Raw genomic sequence first — 15,423 nt, 5'->3', positions numbered from 1 at the left:
TTTAGTCAGGTAAATTTCAAGTGGACCATCTGGCGTCGGGGAAAATAAAACTCTCTTCATCTGGCTGTCGAACTCTGTGGCCAGGATGGAGTTATAAAACTTGGAGATATCCGCGGTTATACCAACCTTGTAACCGCGGAAAAGCATCAAATGATAAAATATCTTCTGCATTGGCGGCGGGCCTCCCAGCATTATGTTATTAAAACTGGTACCCTTGAACGTCAGAGAACTATTTGCACACAATCGCATGGGTGTGGAACTTGAATCCTCCTTGAAGGCAACCACTATTGATGAACAAGACTTAGGTCCTTCATACTGCAACTCTTCAGGCGTGGCTTTTTGGAAAACGCCTCTTCTTATGGCGTCGTTGAATACCTCCACATACATTCCATAGGTACCTTCCTTGACCATCCTGGCACGATCCTTTTCAGCAATTTTGCGGGCTAAACTCTCATTGTAGGGTAAAGTGTGAGGATCTTCAATATAAGCATATTGACCTGTCCACTTGTTGGACTGCAAGTCTAGTGTTAAACCTGCCTCAATTATCCTCTGCCTCTCACGCTGGTCCCAGGTAGTGCCGTCGGCCATAGCCTTGCACTCTTGACAAGCAGTACATCCTGGACAAAGCGCCTGCGGCTGTACACCAAACGATTCAGACATCAGAAAGTCTGGCAAAGTGCCTCCACTGACACTGACAGCCTTATAAGCCGACTTTTGATCTCCAGCTCCACCATCAGCACTCGTACAGATAAAACCACTACCAAAAATGGTTCGCCACAACATAGACTGGCCCACTTTCTGGTAGGTTGAAGGAAACACGTCAGGATGTGTATTTCCAATGATGATATCTAAGCCTCCACTAATATATGTAAACCTTTCTGGCGGCATTTTAAATATCTCGGCGGCAGTTTCGGGGTGGACCGAGCGCATCTCGTTGGCCCCGCCGAGGGTAGGCATGACAGCTGCCTCAAACTCCCTCAGATTGCCGTCCCTATCCTTCAAATAAAACACAACATTGCGGCAGGAAGACTCACTACCATCAGCTACAGAAATAGTTGTATATCTGCCGGTAGATTTCAGCTTCAACTTGTTGGATAACTTCTCAGACACAAGTGGCAAATTTGCCCCGGAGTCAAACATTACCGTGGCGTGGCAGGTGCCGCCGCCAGGTGCTACCACAGGAACTAACTGAAGTAAGAAGGTACAGGGGCTGGGTGCAGAACTTGACTTGTAAACTGTGTTCACACCAGCACTAGCCTCATGAAGTAACCTGGAATGGTATCTGTCGCAATTATTGGTACCACAAACACCAAGCTTATCCGATTTATTACACTTGTCAGCAGTATGGCCGTCACATAGGCAGAGTTCACATAACTTCTTCTGCTGGACAACTTTCTTCCGGTCAACCACATCCATCTTCTTAAACGTGAGGCAACGGAAAATCGGGTGCTTCTCCTTGCAGCTCTCCACAGGACATGCACTGTTCCACTTGGAAGCCTTGTCCTTCCCAGCCTTTCCATTCTTATTGTCGCTGCGGCCAGATACTTGCGCGGCGGCAGCTCTGTCACGATTTCTCTTGCCGGCGCCACTGTCATAGGACATATCACCGGCCAACATGGCACCCCTGGTCCTCTCCAGCAGTTCAACAATCTTCGGGATGTTTGGTTGGTTCATGCTACCTAGCTCCATCATAATTTTGTCTCTCAAATTTTCAGGGCACTTGTCTTTAAAAATATGAATGAGAGTTAGGTGGTTGTAATCCTTAGCTGCAGAACCAACGATGGCTTCTACCTCCTGCATCATGCTCTTGAAGGTAGCAATTGCGCTAACCACGTCCACAGGTTTATCCACAGGTTTCATCTTGTTTAACTTAGTTAAAATCCTCATGAACCGGCGAGTGTTTGATAAAAACATCTGGTCAAGAAACGCCCATTGTTCATTGTGATCTCTAATCGCTGACACTTGCTTGCGTAGTTCCGGGTTGGTTATCACCTTCTCCATACACAACATCAGACTTAACCTCTGGTCAGCAAATCCATAACCAGAGCATAGATCCTTAAAGACCTGTTTAAAGTTTGGGTAATCCGTGTCAGTACCGTCGAACGACGGCAACAAACTGTTGTCCCAGCGCCCATACTGCGGGTTGGAACTCCGAATATCCACAGCAGACATACTTCTGGAGAGCATGGCAGGTGTCCCACTCTCATCCAGATTAGATGAACGACGTTCCATCTCTCTAAGCCTTCGGTACATATCACGTACTTCTTGGCGCAACTCCACGGAAATTTTAAGCACTCCCATGTCCATCTTCACCTTCTCAATGACGTCAAGGTTCCTGGCGACAGTGCTTGACCTCGCGTCATCTGAATCATTGTCAAGCCAGTACAGAATTTTTGTACACTGCTCCAACGACGCATAAACTTTATCTGCAACAGTTTTCTGCTCACTAGCTTCATCCAAATCACGCTTGAACTCGCGCAGCTCACTAGTCTCCACGGCAGGTTTTAGACTTTTTATTAGGTCAGATTGGTCCTTGACCTCACTAAAAATGTCACGAATTGATTTTACAGTCACATTTTCACATGAACTAAAACTTTGGCAGGCTTTTAGATTGTCATAAAACACTTTTAACTGTTCATCAAAAACTTCCAGCCTTTCACTGCCAATAGCGATAGCTCGCTCAATTTTCTGCTTTTTGGTTAGTGGCATATTGATTCACTAGGTACTTATTTCACAGAAAAATTGTCACAGTTTATTGCATCAATAATTCACTGGATGCTATTGATCTCTTGATGAATGCTAACGCCTATTCATCAGATACTTTGAAATTGTCTCAACCATGACACTTTGGTTGAGCTTGACTTCCGAATTAGCGGGAAGTTCACAAGATCAGTTGGCGAACATACAAACCCCCAATACCAGGAACCATCAAGTTTCAACAGCAGGTTTGAATATAGATTTATTGATGAAATTATTTCAAAGACCTGAAATTACAAGATCAATTAATAAACAGAATAAAATATTATTCGTTATCTTAAAACTTTGAGCACTAAAAAAATCTTTTTCTTTTCTTATGGTTAAAGAATCTTTGGAAACTTTGGCATTAAAGGAAAATTATTTGGTTTAATAAATCATTGTTAAATGCAACAATAAGGCACATAAAAATTACTAAAACATATATTAATCATAATTAAGTTTCATGCTTAGCTGGCTAAAGCCTTTTTAAAACTACATATAATCGTCCTATACACCATACTTCTTAATCAAATTAACAAATTCTACCTGAAGCTCTTATGGTTTCAAATCCCTGATATACTAGGGTCGTTCACACTCAATGAGACCAATGATAGGCCCAATTTTGTTCTCCGAAATCTTCACACTCTCATATCTCATTCAAAAGTCAAGAACGTGCGCATCCAAAATAAACAAACACTCTATGCCGCGCCACATTATGAAAGGAAAGCCCTAAAAGACGACATTTGCGCTTTGATTTTGGTTTAATGATAAGGAATTTAATTTCGAACTTGATAAACACAAAGCTTCCTCGAAAAGAGGTTAAGACAGCATCATATTCTTATGTAAAAGTAATAGGATTATTGTCTGTAAGTAGCTATGGTTTTCCTTTACAGTGCAGCTTCTCACAAGTCCATAATTTTGACGGGTACTTCAACAATCTAAAGTGAAATTGCCCCTACCCAAAAAAAATTTCTCCATCATCTTTTAAAAAACTTTTTCTCAAAACCTTAAGTGTCCTTAGAGTCTTCTATTGACGTAACCGATAATTATTACTAAAGCACAAACTACCCCTTCCCAATGTCTGTATTCACAATATTAATTTATCTGCCCTTGTGTCTTTTTGCAAACATTAATCACCGTTTGATTAAGAAAATTATCGGCAGTGATTACACATCAAAATTAAAAATTGTAAAGGGTTTAAAACATGGAAAACAACTATTTTGCCTATAACTTTCCTGTCAGTATAAAGTTCTTTCGAATGTTAATCTATTTTATAATTGTTATTTACCTTTTATTTATCAAAACTTTTCTTGGAGTTTTTAATCTCATTTCTTTTTTATTGGTTATATAATTTTCACTTGTCATGTGAAATTTGTACGTCTATAGATTAATGAATATAATTTTTTTTTATACAGTGACGCAAGATTCTTTTACAAATTAATCAATTTCATGTCCTTTATCATGATTTTAATCAAAAATTAAATTTTGTATTTCAGATGAACTAAAAAATGCGTATTATGTTTCTTTTTTGCTGTGAGGGAGCCAACTGTCTTTACAAGAAATTCTTTTAAGGTAAGGACGATTTCTGTGTTTCGCCCAGTTTATTATTTGTATTCTAGTTTTTTTTAGTAGCGATGCTGCTCTGTAAGTGACTATGTCTGTTTGGTCTTCAGTTCTTCCGTTACCTAAAATAATCTCTCCCTAGCTGTATATACATTTCTATATATTGTTATTTAACGTTTTTGATCTTTCCTCAAAATAGTTTTAGCCAAATGACATTGAAATAAATGAAAAAAAAACAATTAGTTTAGTATTTTGTTATTTTTCTTGACTCTTCCTATTTTCGGCTCTTATTTTGCTTTATATTTGTGATTGCTTATAATAAAAATCTGACCTATATTATTTTATGGCTGCAATAACACTCTATAATTACAAAAATTATGTTCGTTTGTCTACTTTAAAGGGGACCGTGAATTCCTTATTTTCTATTGGAGATGCCTGAAAATAATTGCGAGGATTGCTTGTCAGTCTGGCTGTCTATCTTTTGTGGGAAAATCGAGATTTTTAAAAGATAGACATCAAAATTCCAATAACTCATTACTATTAGCATTATTTCTTCAACTAACTTTGTTCAATTGTGTTCTAGACTTCGCTACTTGTGGAAAATAATCCTTTTTTTTATTATTATTACATCTGTAGCTATAATAAAATCAACACCACATATTTGGTAAAAAATCTAAAAAGAAAAAAGAAAAATAATATCATTTATTGATTTATCCAACGTGTAAAGGGATAGATAAATTTGTAAAAAGTATTTCAGAAAGCAATACACCATGGCATTGATTATGATTTGTGAAAAAAGAAGAGTTTAAAAATTTAAATATATATCAAAAGAATATGACTGTAAAGCTACAAAAACAACATAGATCACTAAATTAAAGTTCAAATGCTTTTCATGAAAGCATCCCTTTAATATTTTTACTAATTGAAACATATTTCTATATTCCAGAACTTTTTTTCATACTTCTGAGACATTGTCATAAACCCTATCAAGAAAATAAGAGTAACAATGTCCATAAAAGCTAAGAAATTATATTTTATAAAAGCAAGTTTGCACTATGACAATAATACCTTATTAAGGTCAACAAGGATGAAAACACCAATAAGTAGTAAAGCAAAGGTTATATAGTTATAAATTAATATGTGAGTGTGTCTAATTTTTATATACACATTAGTTAATTTTTTGTTTGTTGGTATAATTGAGTTCATCAGTTTAGTTAAGCTAAACATTGGCTACGGGTTGGTTTCATCTGGATTATTTATAGATTTAAGACTTTGAATTGTTTAAAGTCCTTTTACTGTTCACCTTCCCAATCAGGGAAAATTTATATAGCTCCCGTAATGGTTGCTGTCAGTTTTAGGCTATTTTGTTGCCCTATTTCTACCCCACGTCAACTACAGAGTCCCTAGTTGTTAGGAGAGTAAAATAAACTTCAGCCATGCTGTCCCCAAATATCTTGGCAATCTCTTTATATGTATTTACATAGATTTGTTTATATTTTTTCTGTACACTTATTCATGCCAATTGGCGTTCAACAAAAACCTACAAATGAGGAGTTTGTGTGTGTGTGTGTGTGTGTGTGTGTATTGTTTATACTGTAGGTTTATTTACCTTAGCTAAGTACTTATAATTGTCCATACTTTTTTTTGGTTGTATTTTATTTTTGGAGAAATCTATCCATCAATTCTATTTTATATCCCCTTCTATCTATTTGATCCATGCTTTTATAAATTCCATCATAAATTTATCCATTCCTTTATCTTTCTGCCCTCATTGTATTAATCTACAATCCCTTCATCTATCAACTCTCTATATACCCCTCCATCTTTCTATACCTCTATCTATCTAAAATTAATCTAAATATCCCTAGAAGTTCATCTATCCATCAATCTATCTAACCACCCTTTTACATATTTTATTTATAAATTCAATTCATACTCCACAATATATCAAATCTATAGTCATTCTTTTATCTGTCTTTTCATTATTCCTTATTTCATCCATTTATCAATCAAACAATCTATCCACTTTCTGTTCTTTCCATCTATCTTAATATTCGTTCAAGAATCCTTCCATCTATTTATTTATCCTCCTATTCCCAGTCCGCATTTATTTGTCCTTCTTTTTATCTACTTATCTATTTTCTTTTGTATATCTATCTTTCTATTTTCTATTGGATATCTATCTTTCTATTTTCTATTGAATATCTATCTTTCTATTTTCTATTAGATATCTATCTTTCTATTTTCTATTGAATATCTATCTTTCTATTTTCTATTAGATATCTATCTTTCTATTTTCTATTAGATATCTATCTTTCTATTTTCTATTGGATATCTATCTTTCTATTTTCTATTGAATATCTATCTTTCTATTTTCTATTAGATATCTATCTTTCTATTTTCTATTGAATATCTATCTTTCTATTTTCTATTAGATATCTATCTTTCTATTTTCTATTGGATATCTATCTTTCTATTTTCTATTAGATATCTATCTTTCTATTTTCTATTGGATTCTATCTTTCTATTTTCTATTAGATATCTATCTTTCTATTTTCTATTGGATATCTATCTTTCTATTTTCTATTAGATATCTATCTTTATATTTTCTATTGGATATCTATCTTTCTATTTTCTACTGGATATCTATCTTTCTATTTTCTATTGGATATCTATCTTTCTTTTTTCTATTGGATTCTATCTTTCTATTTTCTATTAGATATCTATCTTTCTATTTTCCATTAGATATATATCTTTCTATTTTCTATTAGATATCTATCTTTCTATTTTCTATTGGATATCTATCTTTCTATTTTCTATTAGATATCTATCTTTATATTATCTATTGGATATCTATCTTTCTATTTTCTATTGGATATCTACCTTTCGTTTTTCTATTGGATTCTATCTTTCTATTTTCTATTAGATATCTATCTTTCTTTTTTCTATTGGATATCTATCTTTCTATTTTCTATTGCATATCTATCTTTCTATTTTCTATTGGATATCTATCTTTTTTCAGAAGACTTTGTATATACAATAGATACATATGTACATTTATGTATATGTAAATTGAATTAGTAATTAACTGAAGTTAGATAACATAGCTTACATAATATTATACAACACATACAAATGTTTAAGACGATAATTAAAACGTATTTTTATTATTTTAAAGCCGTCTAAAAACAAAAATATAGTTACTGGTAGTTTGATAATATTCTTAACCCTTACAGCTCGGGCCCCAATTCCCACCTTAATAGATCGGCTCCTGTTACAGATAAAGACGTAAAATTTTTTTCTGGTGGTTCATGTGTATTTTTAGAGAAAATTACTTTTACTTGTCATAGCGGCCAGGCCGCTCCTTAGCCGCTTTTTAGCGGCCAGCCGCTAAATTTTAAAACAGCTGTAGAGCGGCCAATTTTGCAGCTAGGTTGACCAAATTTTAGGACGAACTATTATTTTTCATAACAAAAAAAATACTTTTTCTGATCATCGCCGAAAAACGGCAAATAACGGAAACCGCCATTTTCGGCGGTTACGGCGGTAAAACGGCGGTTGGCGGCGCCGATTAATATTTTTATCAGTTTGATGTTGCTCAAGGATTTACCAAAAAAATTATAGGTCTCTAGCTGTAATAGAAGCCACGATATTCATGATATATGTCTGTAGTAAAAGCCGGACAAAAATCGGTCATAAAGTCGGTCAGGGAGCGGTCAAACGGTCATAACACAACTTTTCTCAGAAGGTCATTGATATCTAAGTATTCACCAAAACAATTTTAGGTTTCTTCTTATACACAAAAGTCATAATGTAGAAATTAAGATTTATTTAGAATTTTTTTTCTAATTTTTGGTGCTACCCAACCGACTTTGACCGGACACCACGACCGACACAGGCCAGATATCCTAATAAAATCAACTCTTGCCGACGTATAATTACTAAACTTAAAAAGTCATGAAGTCACAGCACTCCATCTTACCTACAAAAAAAATGAGATTGAAAAAACTAGAGGGGGGGGCTCTTGGAGCCCCCCCCCCCGATCTGTAAGGGTTAAATAGTTATTACTCCCTAATGATAATTCACAAAATATCCATATCTTTAGAATGAGTTTATTGATTTGAAAGTTGGAATATTACTATTATAGAACCAACTAATAAAAAGCTATTATAGGAAGTTTTTAAGCCAACTAATAAGATAACGGGGTAATAAAACTTTGGTTACCAGTGTAAGTACACCCCAATGTCCCCCCCCCCCCTCCTAGAGTAGAAAATATCCAATTTCAATATTCTTATAAAGGCGGAATTGGCATATCTAGCCCCTGTAGATAAAAAAATACTAAAAACGTTTTATCCAAAAAATACTGTATTATATGACTGTTCTGCCCTCTTTATTAGAGGCATGTCTTTATTACATACTGTTTTAGATTATAAAAATAGAGATTATACAAATAGAAAATGATTTAATTTCAATTTTTGGGTATAGTCCCTTTCGTGGCAATGCACCTTAAGGGGCGATTCTTCGTATTTTTCACGGTAGCTTTTCTTTTATTTCTAGCCCCTGCGGGGGGCTCTTAACCCTGCAGGGCCAATTGGCAATTGCCTAACCTAACCTAAAGTAACCTTTAAAAAGCCATTTTAAAAATACGACCAATCACCCCTTAAGGGGCTTTGCTATGAAAGGGACTATTCCCCAATTATTGAAAGCGAACCTTATTCTATTGTAGGATGAATCCGAACATCTGTCGATCGGTAATTGTAGAATTGTCCAAACGATACCAAACCATTTACGATATTAGTTTTTTATCGCATCGTATTATAGACAGCTTTCCAGGAAAATAAATGGAATAGTTTTAGGATTTAAACCAGTTTTATATTTTGATATTCGTAAAAATGTCTGAGAACCTATTTTAACCAGCGGATATTAATCGGTTTTGAAGCCATACTTGAAATAGGATTCCTGTATTAATCATGCAAACTTTATTATAATTGTTACCAAAAAGTCGGACCGCCATTTTAAGGACGGTAAATTAAAAAGTTTTTTTTATAGCATACTGAAAATTTGAATTTTGAAATATTGACTCCTTGGATAATATGACACAATATTATTTGAAGTAAGCTAAAAGGAGGTCGTAAATTTCGGATATTTTGATAATTTGGATCATGGAAAGAAAACGAAGTTGCCGGTTTCATCGTATTTTCACAGTAGCTTTTGAAGTGTTATTTTAGTTTAGATTAGGTTAAGTAAATGATAATGATTGCCCCGCAGGGCTAGAAATAGTAGAAAGGCTACTGTGAAAAAACGACGAAACTGGCAACTTCGTTTTCTTTCCATGATCCGATAATTTTTTACAGAATTTTAATTCAGTTTTTTTTTAAAACTCTAAAAATGCAGTCACTCTAATTTTGTCACTCTATTTTAGTTGCACCTACACATAGGAATCTTCATTACTAAACCATTGATCAGTTACATAAGTATTTACACGCTTCCTTTAATCAAATCAAGACATTTTGACATCAAATAGAAATTGAAATAATCCAGCATTTAACCCTTAACGGTCGGGGGGGGGGGGGCGTTGAACGCCCCCCCATCCGGTTTTTTCTATCTCATTTTCTGTGTGTGAAAGATGAAGAGCCCAAACTGCTTGACTTTTTAAGTATGGGTATGACACATAACTGAGAGTTGGAATTTTTTGAATATCTCCATCCTGGCGGGCACAGGATGCCAGCAAACCTGGCAGGGTCATCCAGGTAAAAAGCAAAAATATTTGTTTGACTAAAACAAAGCATTTTATTATACCAAAATACTAAAAAATCCTCTATTAGTACATCCTTATATGAAATACAGGTGTTCAAGTCACTTTCAGGTTCCAGGTATGATCCTGCAGGTCCTGATCCTCCAGGTCTCCAGAAATCTTTAAAAGGCTCCTGTGGCCGCAATTTTTGACTTAGAGACTTCAAATTTTAAACTTAAGCTTTTCTTACATATCTACATAACGTATTAAAATTTCATGAAGATCCGCCGCCGTTTTCCCGCCGACCGCCGACTGCGGCGGCTGGCAGCTGCCAAGTACAGCTGCGGCCGCTGAAATTTATATTTTGATATTTCTAATGTAAAATTTACATAAAGATAAACATTTTCTGGAAAAAAATTTTTCTTCTAGCTTCAAAAATAAGAAAATTACAGCCGTTTGAAATTTTTAAGTAAAAAAGGACCTAAAAACAAAGGTTGTTAAATAAAAGGGTGAAGGAAGCGAAAATTGACTTAGACTTATAAAAGGTCGGAAATTCATTATCAAACAGGGGACTTGCACAAAAAAATTTAGCCCTCTAGCTCTAATAGGAACTGAGATAATAAGGGGGGGCGTTGAACGCCCCCCCCCCCCCCGACTGATTAAGGTGCGGCAAGGGGCCCGACTGTAAAGGGTTAAAGAGTAACTTTAATTATTCTAAGCACTAACTATCTGTTAAAATGCATGTTTAGCTTCGGATTTGTACGTTTCGACATGAAAGTTGTCTTTTTTAAATTCAAAAAGGTTCAATTTTTATAAAATCTAAAGTTGCTTCATTCTTCAGAAAGGGTGTAGCTAAATATATTATTTGTCTGTCATGGTGACATTTTAACTTATCTTGATTCCGTTAAGGTAAAGTATTTTTATGTAAGAGATTCAATTACTGAGCTACATGTACCTTCCCACAAAATCAGTGTTGCCTCTCTCTCATTCTTATATAAAAATTCTTTTGTTTCTATCATTAGTTCTTATTAGGAATAATACATGTGAGATACATTCCAATGTTTTGGGAGTGTAGCACCTCCCTCTATCACATGTTTTTTTATCATTGGGGGTGTCAACACCATCCTTTATTTTCATTCCAAACTATCCTGAAGTATATGTGAATTTATTTGGCCTTTTTTATTAAGGTGTCCTTACTTTTGTGATTTTTTAAAATATAGCTAGTCGGTGTTTTTAGTAAGTAGTAGATGTAAAATAATCCATAGAATTTAGATATAGAATCGGTTTTTTGTCGACCTCTTATTTTTAAAGTAATTTCAGTTTTTTTAATTATTTTTTTTTGTCTGTAGCCTAAGATTTAATAACCAATGTTCAAGTTCTCCATTTTAGGGAAGCTTCTCATTGGGAACTGGGTTTGTTTGAGGCTTTTTTTGTTTAGATTAAAGTCTTGGAATTGTTTTAAACTAACCCCCTTTAGTGTATGGTCCTATACAAAAAAAACAACAATTGTTTAAAAATTTTCAAACAAAAATACTTGTGGTGCAACCTATCTCCCCCTTTTCATCTTTTATGGCATTCTTACATCCACTAATATTTCAAAAAAAAGTAACCTATGTATGAAAAGATGTAAAAAATTTAAAAATGAATAGCTGCATTAATAATAACCTTATATCTTCCTTATCAAGTAAAAAAGCAATAATCAATAAAATATGTTTTATTATAGCTGTAATTGATAATTATAACCAGCAGTTTTTTTTATACAGTATACAAGACTGTATTTGCTCATAACATGCAAAATTTGAATAAAACAGCATTAATATATTCTAGATAAAAAAAAAGTAAAAAGTAGTAAGGTTATTTTGTGTCTGAAGCTAAAGAAGTTGGTTGAAATGAGCTAAACTTTTCTTTGAGGCGTTATAAATATTTTTGTGTGGGGTTTGCTTATTTTACTATCCTAGCCCTCCCCCAAATGCTAGAAAGCAACTAGAAACTGAAAAGTCATGTATGATAAAAACTATGTCAATTCTAAAAAAGGATTGGAATTTTATCAAATTATTTCAGGCTTAGACATAGATTCTTTTATTCTCATACAATATTTCTTAAAAGAGGATTTGGTCTTAGTAATGGGATTAAGGAATAGCCTAAAACTATCCTAAGACTAGAAATAAGTCAGCTAAAAACAATCCATGAAGATTCATGTGAAGCATTATAAAAAAAAGTTAATTGGTTCAGTGGTTAGCGAGATCTTAATGGACTGAATGAACCTACCACTTTATATGTTTGGAAAGTAAGGAGACAATTTTATTAAAATTAATCTACAAATTACAATATTTACAAGCTTCCAAAGGCAGAATTATATGAATTGGAGAGAAGATTGTTCTATCCATTGAATCGGGGAAACAATAAATAGGTATTGGCAATGCCAACCTTAAACTAAAATCGGAAAGATGTACCTTCCTTTCTCCTTTATTTTCACCATCCCAGAATTTACATCTTCATGACAAAACCCTGTGCCAAAACGCCACTAGCCCTATCCCAATATCCGTGAGAAATATATAGATCGATTAAAACTCTTTGCACGTCACTAGCCCTGTCCCAATATCCGTGAGAAATATATAGAGTGATTAAAACTCTGTGCACACCACTAGCCCTATCCCAATACCCCTGATAAATATATAGAGTGATTAAAACTCTGTGCACACCACTAGCCCTATCCCAATATCCGTGAGAAATATATAGAGGGATTAAAACTCTGTGCACACCACTAGCCCTATCCCCCTGAGAAATATATAGAGTGATTAAAACTCTGTGCACACCACTATCCCTATCCCTATACCCCTGAGAAATATATAGAGTGATTAAAACTCTGTGCACACCACTAGCCCTATCCCCCTGAGAAATATATAGAGTGATTAAAACTCTGTGCACACCACTAGCCCTATCCCCCTGAGAAATATATAGAGTGATTAAAACTCTGTGCACACCACTAGCCCTATACCCCTGAGAAATATATAGAGTGATTAAAACTCTGTGCACACCACTAGCCCTATCCCTATACCCCTGTGAAATATATAGAGTGATTAAAACTCTGTGCACACCACTAGCTCTATCTTTATACCCCTGAGAAATATATAGAGTGATTAAAACTCTGTGCACGCCACTAGCCCTATCCCTATACCCCTGATAAATATATAGAGTGATTAAAACTCTGTGCACACCACTAGCCCTATCCTTATACCCCTGAGAAATATATAGAGTGATTAAAACTCTGTGCACACCACTAGCCCTATCCCCCTGAGAAATATATAGAGTGATTAAAACTCTGTGCACACCACTAGCCCTATACCCCTGAGAAATATATAGAGTGATTAAAACTCTGTGCACACCACTAGCCCTATCCCCCTGAGAAATATATAGAGTGATTAAAACTCTGTGCACACCACTAGCCCTATCCCTATACCCCTGAGAAATATATAGAGTGATTAAAACTCTGTGCACACCACTAGCCCTATCCCCCTGAGAAATATATAGAGTGATTAAAACTCTGGGCACGCCACTAGCCCAATCCCAATATCAGTGAGAAATATATAGAGTGATTAAAACTCTGTGCACACCACTAGCCCTATCCCTATACCCCTGTGAAATATATAGAGTGATTAAAACTCTGTGCACACCACTAGCTCTATCTCAATATCCCTGAGAAATATATAGAGTGATTAAAACCATCTGTTTGTCAGAAGTAAAGAAAAACAAAAACAAAACAATTCTCAAGAAAAGCTGTTCAATCGTGTCTGCAAAAATTCACAATCTTTCAAAATAAATCTGACCAACCAATTACAATTGTAAAGAGAGAGAGACAGAGGGGGAGAAAGAAAGAAATCTATAACTAAATTTATCCTCCATACTTTATGAACCAGAATCTGTCTTTGGAAGCTTTAAGTTCTGAGAGAGAGAGAGAGAGAGAGAGAGAGAGAGAGAGAGAGAGAGAGAGAGAGAGAGTGAGAGAGAGAGTGAGAGAGAGAGAGAGAGAGAGAGAGAGAGAGAGAGAGAGAGAGAGAGAGAGAGAGAGAGAGAGAGAGAGAGAGAGAGAGTGAGAGAGAGAGTGAGAGAGAGAGAGAGAGAGAGAGAGAGAGAGAGAGAGAGAGAGAGAGAGAGAGAGAGAGAGAGAGAGAGAGAGAGAGAGTGAGTGAGAGAGAGAGAGAGAGAGAGAGAGAGAGAGAGAGAAGATAGAAGATGTTAATATCTGTTCTATTTCTGTATTTATTGTTGGCCATTATGAATAATTTATATGTATTTACTCCCAGACGTGCAATCACCTCCGCATACAGAGTTTTATAATCGCATAAATACAATAAATGTGTAAACAGAATGGATATAGTATGCATGGATATATTAACTGGGTAAAATTTGTCGTAAAATAGGTGTCCAACAGTGGTCAATTTATTGGTCAATTTGCTCATCAGTAGGAGGGGAGTGGATTAGGGTAAAGGGAGTGGATGTAGGTATAGTTATTTTAGCCAGCTGAGAGCATCACTTTATTGGATTACATGAAAATGTAGAGCAACATCCAAATGATAGTATATTGAAAGTAAAAAGAGAGGGTGGTAGTTCGTTAGCAAAGCAAAGGCAAAAGGACAGTTTGTGCTGTTTTAATAATAAAATGTGTTAAATTTATGAAGTCTTCAATGGCGGATGTTAATAAACACCATAAACTCTCCATATAACACTTCTTACAGAGTTGGGGACTTAAGTTTAATTCGTATAGTGTGGGTTTCGTACATTTTACGGTCCACGTTTGAGACAAGTTAAAAGAATGCCAATAGGTTAATTTAAATTATGCTGATTTTTAAAGTTCTGACAACATTTTTTATATAATGTAACATTCCTTTTTATCTGATTTTTGGAATTGAATTCTAGGTCAATAAAATAAAGTTCTAAAAATGCATTCTGTGTTTAATCAACAATTTGATCATTTAGTTCTGACACTCTTCATGTGTAAATGTTTGTTTGTATAATGATTTGAATTTAGAGCTTAGATTTTTTAATGTTGTCATCCTTGTTGTATTTCAAGTGTTTGTTAACTTTTAGTTTAGCATTTGTGACAATGGAAAAAAATCACCCATTCTATTTTATAAAAATAAATTTGATTAAAAATGAACAAAAATATCTTATAGGAGTTGCTAAACTGTCTATATTGTATCTCATTGTTACAAAACCCAACATCTATTTTGAAATGTTTTCTAATCCAGGGAGGGAGTGGACATTGAGCTGTTTATTACACTAGTCCCGAAATTCTTATGATAACGTTTTCTTATTCGTTGGCTTAAAAACATTGAAGACTTTTCTTAAGTTTTGATTGGTTGGTTCATTTTATTGAGTGTCTTAACGAT

General features: G+C 34.8%; 1 protein-coding gene across 1 annotated transcript in view; it reads left to right on the top strand.

Annotated features, from left to right (window-relative positions):
- Nucleotides 1–4,230: 4,230 nt before the first annotated feature.
- LOC145335127 (regulator of G-protein signaling loco-like) overlaps nt 4,231–15,423 on the top strand; it is a 61,584-nt gene continuing 50,391 nt past the window's right edge. Inside the window, exon 1 of the mRNA XM_080180856.1 lies at nt 4,231–4,308. The gene's annotated coding sequence lies outside the window, so the exon portion shown is untranslated. The remainder of the gene's footprint in view (nt 4,309–15,423) is intronic.

The sequence above is a fragment of the Acartia tonsa genome, chromosome 13, assembly GCF_053477335.1.
Source record: "Acartia tonsa isolate MP-2025a chromosome 13, ASM5347733v1, whole genome shotgun sequence".
NCBI lineage: Eukaryota > Metazoa > Arthropoda > Copepoda > Calanoida > Acartiidae > Acartia > Acartia tonsa.
Note: the sequence above shows the minus strand (reverse complement) of the source record. Positions and strands in the feature narration are given on the sequence as shown.